The following is a 7,468-nucleotide window of genomic DNA, read 5'->3' as shown; positions in this document are numbered from 1 at the left end:
CCATATAAGAAACCAACTACACATCAACGTTAGAGGTGTAAATGTGGGTTTTATCCTTGGGGGAGGGTTTCACTTCATAAGCTTGTGCATATTCCATAATCAACAAGATAAGCCCTTCATGAATCATAAGGTTATCCTAGTTTTCAAAATATTTAACTAGACTATTCTCTAGGGATGAAACTAAATAAAAAGTAATGGAAATAAATCTACCATGCCTAAAATGGTTATAGATAGTAAAATGATGTGAGAAAATACTAGAAAATCTACCATCCAGGGCGATGTACCTCATGATGAATTCTGCCATATCAGCTTAGAGGGAATTTAGTTCTTTCTTGTTATAGCCACCGTCCGCCATTTTTTATAATCCTCAGTCTTTCCTTTTCCTGATCATAAAAGGCAGCAATAGCCTCCTCACTCGACTTCCAAGTGTCTCTATAGAATTTTATGCCTTTCATATCTAAAACAGTAATAGTGGCAACCAGTTTTCATCAACTTGAAACTCCAAACCAAAGGAAGTTAGCACACCCATATTCCAACCTTTAACAAATCTTTATGTAACAATGATAGAATGACCATGCAATCTCTCAAAAAAGGGTACCATCCCACCATCATAAATTTCCTCCCAAACCTCCTTATTCTTCTGCCACTTATCATATGTTGTGGGTTAAAACCTATTCTTTTCACCTCCCATTATAAAGCTCAAGAAAATCAGAGACTCTAGAAAAAACAAGGAGGAAAGAAAATTAGAAACGGGGCAAACTGAAAATTCTAAAACTTCTCAAAGGTGTAATAATTTGAAATACCACCCCAAAGACTCCCATCCCATCATAATCTTTCATCATAAATTTGATTGGAAAGGCTGAAGATCTTGGCATCATTTCTTGCCAAGTTGCACAGGGTTTTTGGGAAAGTTTCCTCTCCTCTCCACCATTTAAATGCTATGTTACCCACCCCCAAGTTGGCCAAATGATCCCCTGGTTTGTTTCCTTCCTGGCAAACGTGCGAGAGGGAGAATAGTTGACCATCTCAAGCGGCAGTGGGTAGATCTAAATCGTTATGGCAATGGCCCGCCAATTCCCTTGGCTGGTACTCTCCTTCATGGTAGATGACGTGGGGTTAGGTGGACTTGATGAGCAATGTGGGCTTGAGACGACTTGCAGCCGCTACTCAAACTGGTGGTATGGGTACTTATGCTATTGGTGCTTCTAGACAAAAAAAAATTGGACCATCAATTTGAAAGAGATGGTAAAAGTAGGAGTTCATTTTGGTCATGAGACCAAAAAATGGAATCCTAAAATGACACCTTACATTTTTAAAGAACGTAAAGATAATCATATTATAAATTTAACTTACACCGCTCATTTTTTATCAGAAGCCTGTGATTTTGTGTTTGATGGAGCAAAAAGAGGAAAATGATTTATGATAGTTGGTACAAAACATCAAACAACTGATGCTGCTAAATTGGCTGCTTTAGCAGCTTGATGTCATTATGTAAATAAAAAATGGCTCACGGGTTTGTTAACTAATTGGTTTACTATAGAAGCAAGACTAAATTTAATGAAAAAAAAAATATGGGAGGATTTGATGGATTTAAGAAAAAAGAAGCAACAATACTCAAGAGAGAATTGAACAAATTGCAGGAAGATCTATGGGGTATTACATACATGACAAAATTGCTCGATATTGTAATAATTCTCCATCAAAAAGGAGACTATACTGCTATTCGGGAATGTAGAACTTTGGGTAATCCAACAATTTTCTTCGTTGATACACATTGTGAACCAAATCTCATGGATATCCCAATCCTAGCCAATGATGATGGTAGAGGAACAATCCGCCTGATCCTAAATAAATTAATTTTAGCAATTCGTGTGGGTAGAGAATTGTACTATAAAAAGTCAATGAAATATCACCCCAAGGACTCCCGTCCCATCATAATCTTTCATCATAAATTTGATGGAAAGGCTAAAGACCTTGGCATCATTTCTTGCCAGGTTGCACAGGGTTTTTGGGAAAGTTTCCTCTCTTCTCCACCATTTAAATGTCATGTTACCCACTGCCAAGTTGGCCAAATGATCTGCCGGTTTGTTTCCTTCCTGGAAAATGTGCGAGATCTTGAAATCCTCCTGGTTGGTTATAATTTTAAGGCAATCCTTTATTAAGTTTGAAATAGTCCAACTAGGGACTATACATCCCTTAATGCATTTGACGATGTTAAGCGAGTCACTCTTCAGCAGACCCGTTTGAACCCCTCCTTGCTCGCAATGTGTAGTCCTATGTAGGTGCGCTGGCCTCTGCAAAATGGTTAGTCTAGCATTGTTGATCACTATCCACTATGCCATTAGCTTTTTCAAAGAGTTTTAATCTATGTTGAAATAGTAGAAAATGTTATTTTACATATTTTGAATTTGTTCTTTCAAATAAATTTCTAACAAAAGTCCAATAATTCATATTTCTTTCTTGAGAGTCGAATCAATATGTGATAGAATCTACTAGTTATTTCCTACCAGCATTGTTGATCACTATTAGCCATGCCCATCAACTCTTTTGAAGAGTTTTAATCTATATTGAAACCAAAAAAAATGTCATTTTACATATTTTGGATTTCTATAAATTGTAATGATGAATATTTCTCTAAAGAGTGCTTTCAAAAAAATTTCTAATAAAAGTCCAATAATTCATATTTCTTTTTTAAGGGTGGAATCAACCAATTATTTATCAAAAAATTTCATCACTATTAGTCATGCCCAACAACTTTTTCAAAGAGTTTTTATCTATATTGAAATTGTACGAAAGGTCATTTCACATATTTTGGATTTCTATAATTTGTAACCACAAATATTTATCCAGAGAGTTTTTTTGAAAGTTTTCCTAACAAGAGTCCAATAATTCATATTTCTATTTTAAGGGTGCAATCAATATCTGATGGAATACACCAGTTATTTCCTACCAATGATCACTATCAACTGTGCCATCTACTTTTTTGAGTTTTAGTCAATATTGATATCATAGAAAAACTCACTTTACATATTTTGGATTTCTATAATTTGTAACCACGAATATTTTCCAAAAGAATGCTTTGATAATTTTTTAACAATAATTCATATTTCTTAAACATTGTTGATCACTATCAACCATGCCATCAGCGTTTTAGTTCCTGCCCCTCATGGAACTATTGGTGAGGGTTTGGATTAAATAGTTATTATACTTATCTTTGAACAACCAATAGCATGCCTTGATTTCTGTTGTGTTCAGGCTACGTAAAGTCTAATTCAATATTTTCCAAAGTATGTGATCGGACTTTAACAATTGCCTGTAAAGTGAGAATGTTGGTAGGCTGTGGTTGGCGGACGTGGAGGTATCTCAGACCCAACGCAAGAGAATGCACAAAAAATAATGGCTCTGTCAGTGCATTGCCTTGCATGGCATTTATTCAACAGTACAGATGTGGCGAATGATGTAGACATAGGGAGTTACGTGCTTTGGAGCTTCTTATGAGAGGGATTTTAATGGAAAAGAAATCAGTGGAGTCTGGTGGGCTCTAGAACGAAATGCCAGGCACTTAAAAGTAGTATATTAAGATCAGTATAAATACAAATGAAAAATATTGGATTGATCTTTAACAAAATTTATGAAAAAGATTGATTACAATTACAGGGAAATTTGTGTAGGCTCTCCAATATTGCTATCTCTCCAGTGTTTTTTGTTTCCTTGACAGACATGTGGCACATAGACTACAGGACATGAAATTGCTACAGATAACGACGTAGCATTATGAAAAGCAATTCACATGCCATTCTGCACACATGCCTTATAGGGTAGTTTCCAAGATAGAATCTAGGAAAAATATCCAACCAGCAGAAATGAGGAAGGGAAGTGTTTAAATTTTTGGTTGACCACACACTGCCTCTTACTGATCACCATTTTCTGCTGCTTCTTTTGAGCTTAGACCTGTACAGATAAGTCTTGTTGATAAAGCATTAAAATTTCACTTGTCTATTGTAAAAGAAAAGCCTTTGCATGTTTGTTTGTGGAAAAGAGAAAACATTGATTTAGCATGTGACTGTTAAAATTTAGCGTTTAAAGCCTAAATTCAGGATGTATAGGGTTCAATTTTCATTGAGGAGACATGTTCTAGAATTTTTTGTAAGGTTCTAAGGATTGTAGGCTACACTTTGCTTCATAATCGAGTTTACTCAGAGTGGTTGGGGGTAGTGATACAATATGGTAGGAGATTGGAGTGATTTTCATTTTAAATCTACTACAGTCATGGATAAACTAATCTTTGTGAAAGAGACCTATAGGAGGGAGGGTTTTTAATTTCTATTTTTAATTTTTAATTTCATTTTTAAATACATTTTATCTTTCAGTCTTTATAACTTTCTTTAAGTGTTTGTGATCCATCTGTATGTGTCAGAGGATTTAGATAATGAGGAATAATTTAGTTAAGAAAATAGCCAAGAAATTGAGGCGTAAATCTTTTATAACCGTTGTTAATTACAATCACAATATGCACATAAGGTAATAGAAGTTTTCCCTCTCTTTTTCTTTTCTCAAAAAATTAATTCTATATGTGAGAGGGCTTTGATTTATTCACAAGCATTAATTCATTTATAATTTTTTTCTTTCTATGATTTTTTTTCAATTAGGGTTTGGTTGTTTCTTTTTACTCTTAAATTTAGGCTTGTTGGTCTAGGTATAATCGTCTATTCAAGTTTTGAGTTTATCCTTAAGGATAGGTGGTTGTTGAAATTATATCTTAGGGTTAATGTTATATCTCATCCTTCTATGTTGAATGACTGCATATACATTTATTTATAGTGATGTTCTACATTTGCTAAGTGATAAAGGATAATTGTATTGTGAAATTATATCTCAAGATTGAAATAACACTGTATTTTTATGTTGAAGCATTGCGTATAGATATTTATTATTGTTTGTAACTTTTATCATATTTATGTTGTAGCTTGATTTATTTAAATACTTTTGGGGAAAATTTCAGTTCTTTACAAGAACTAGCTATTGTTCTTATTATAAGTTTATGAAGGGCATGTTGGAAAAAGCAATTATTTATTTCCGAAAGATAATTTTATGAAACAAAGTACTAAAACTGCCAGTAAATTATTTTTCAAGCTCTTTGTTTTGGAAACTGTGATTTACAGTCTATATTTAGTGGTAGTGCAGATGCCAAAAGCAATGTATTGAGCTAACACCAGCAGATTTGACCCTAAAACCATATTGTTCAGTCAAGAATTTTACTGATTATGATACAAAGCAAGCCGTGTTACAATAACACCTTTTATTATTTATTGTATAAGCAAACAAAAGAGAATACATGGTGGTCTCAGAGATTAGAATGGGGGTTGCACAACATGTGTAGCAGGTGCTGCAATTGGCGGCTAGTTCACAACAAACACACGCTGGTCAGATCACTCTACTTACCTCAACTTTCATCTCCACTGCATAACATCATACCATTAATTTCTCATTCATTCAGTTATATTGACCCAAGAAAACTAAAACTAAATTACTAATTTCATCTTTTAGGCTCTACAATAGTTCTTCTTCATATGCTCTTAAATTAGTCACGAGTTTTCCTTAAACATTCAATTTGAACAAAACCCATCCACACCCACCTTCGCAGCTCTGGGCAAGAATAAAGCTGCCTTGCAGCCCTTGTTTGAATAGTTTTAATTTATATTAAAATTGTAGAAAAAATCATTTTGTACTACACCATGTGGACTCTGACTGGCATTCTGTCCACGACATCCACGCATATGACAAAGTGACGGAAATGGCGCTGTGTGTGGCTGCAAACTTTCTTCTGGGATATGGTATTGAGGGCACAAAAGTCACGCAACGACTTTTGGTTGAGCGAGGAGATTGTAGACAACTTGTTGGGTCTTTTCGCTGGATGATATGATTGTTAGTGCTTTCACTTAGAAAAATTCAATTTCATCCATAGACTAAGTGCTTATTGCTATTCAATTTACTTTAATATTAATTCGTTGTAATATTTGTTTCCAATTAAAGTTTGTTAAAAAATGAATGAAAAATCTAAAATATATTTTCATTTTAAGTGTTTAATTTGAGAAACCTTTTCGTTTCTTGGAAGAGATGATTAGTAGAATATTAAACTTCCATAGATATAATAGATTACATGTTTGGGATGTGTTAGTAATTTAGTAATAAAAAATTAATTAAATATTTACTTTTATAATATGAAATAATGTTAGAATATAATTTTTTTTGGGCAATACAATGTGAAATGTTTTAACGCTTTTTTTTTTTTCTTTTTTTTCTTTTTTCTTTTTTTTCTTTTTTCTTTTTTTTAATGTTGAAACATATTATTTTGTAAGTTGTTTTTTTTTAGTGTTTTTATGTTGAATCTATATAATCATTTAATTATGTAAAATATGAGTGTTAAGAGCATCATTATATTTCAATAAGTTAATACATGATCATAGCCTAATTATTTATAGTATCAAGGCCTTGCATTTACAAAGACGTGATAATTGGTGGGTTCATTTGCAAAAATCCAATTTCACTATACATTAAGTATCTATTGGAATTCAATTTATTTCAATATTAATAAGTCGTAAAACCAATATGTGGTTCAAATGTTAAACTTTCCTAAATGCAATAGAAAAGAAGTTCAAGCTGTGTAGGTAATTTAATATTTAAAATTTTAATTTAATATTTATTTTTCAATAGATTTTAAGTCTAAATAACATGTATGTGATATAATGATACATATTTTTTTAAAACTAAATAATTATTTATTATATTTGTAAGTAGATGACATAATAAAAATATTAGTAAAACTATTATATTAGGAATAAATAATTGGACATACAAGTTTTATTTTATAGTTTAATCTACTCATTTAAATCTTAAAATTTTATTAAATCTTAAATTTTAAAATTGAAATATGGAAAATATTGTATTCTTAATTATATATTTTCAATTATGTTGAGGCAATCTAGATTGTAGAAAGCTTAAAGATAGAAAGAAAGTAGGAGAGCCTCTCTCTTGAAATGAGATTAAAGGTGTAGAATACTTGAAAAATGTAATAGCAGAAGGATTGTGCATTGTGGAACCTCTAATTCGAGGATTCAAGCAAGCCAAAAAGGATATTATATATGGTGGTTATAACATTCCAAATGGATTAAAGGTGTGTATTTTTTTTATTTATAGATGTAAGAGGAGTCATAACTTTCAAATAATTTAAATTTCATACTTGGTAACCTGTAGGTTCATTACTCTATTAGACAAACAAAAAACAAAGATGAGTACTCTCTCAATAATTTTTTTTTTCTCTAGATCTCTTTAATACGATACATGAACCATTTTCTGTTAGAATCAAAGATCACTGAGAGGGGGGAGGAGTTGAATCAGTGATCTGCCACATATCAAATCTACAAACTTATTCTTTCTCCACCAGTTAGCAACTCATAATAGAAAAGAA

The 7,468-nt window shown here is 32.3% G+C and overlaps 1 pseudogene; it reads left to right on the top strand.

The window, feature by feature from the left end:
* The first annotated feature begins 1,056 nt into the window (after window positions 1–1,056).
* On the top strand, window positions 1,057–5,923 carry LOC131875055 (small ribosomal subunit protein uS2c-like; annotated as a pseudogene).
* The last annotated feature ends 1,545 nt before the right edge of the window (window positions 5,924–7,468 follow it).

The sequence above is a fragment of the Cryptomeria japonica genome, chromosome 4 (genome assembly GCF_030272615.1).
Source record: "Cryptomeria japonica chromosome 4, Sugi_1.0, whole genome shotgun sequence".
Taxonomy (NCBI): domain Eukaryota; kingdom Viridiplantae; phylum Streptophyta; class Pinopsida; order Cupressales; family Cupressaceae; genus Cryptomeria; species Cryptomeria japonica.
The sequence above is the reverse complement of the archived record's forward strand: the minus strand, read 5'-3'. Positions and strand labels throughout refer to the sequence as shown.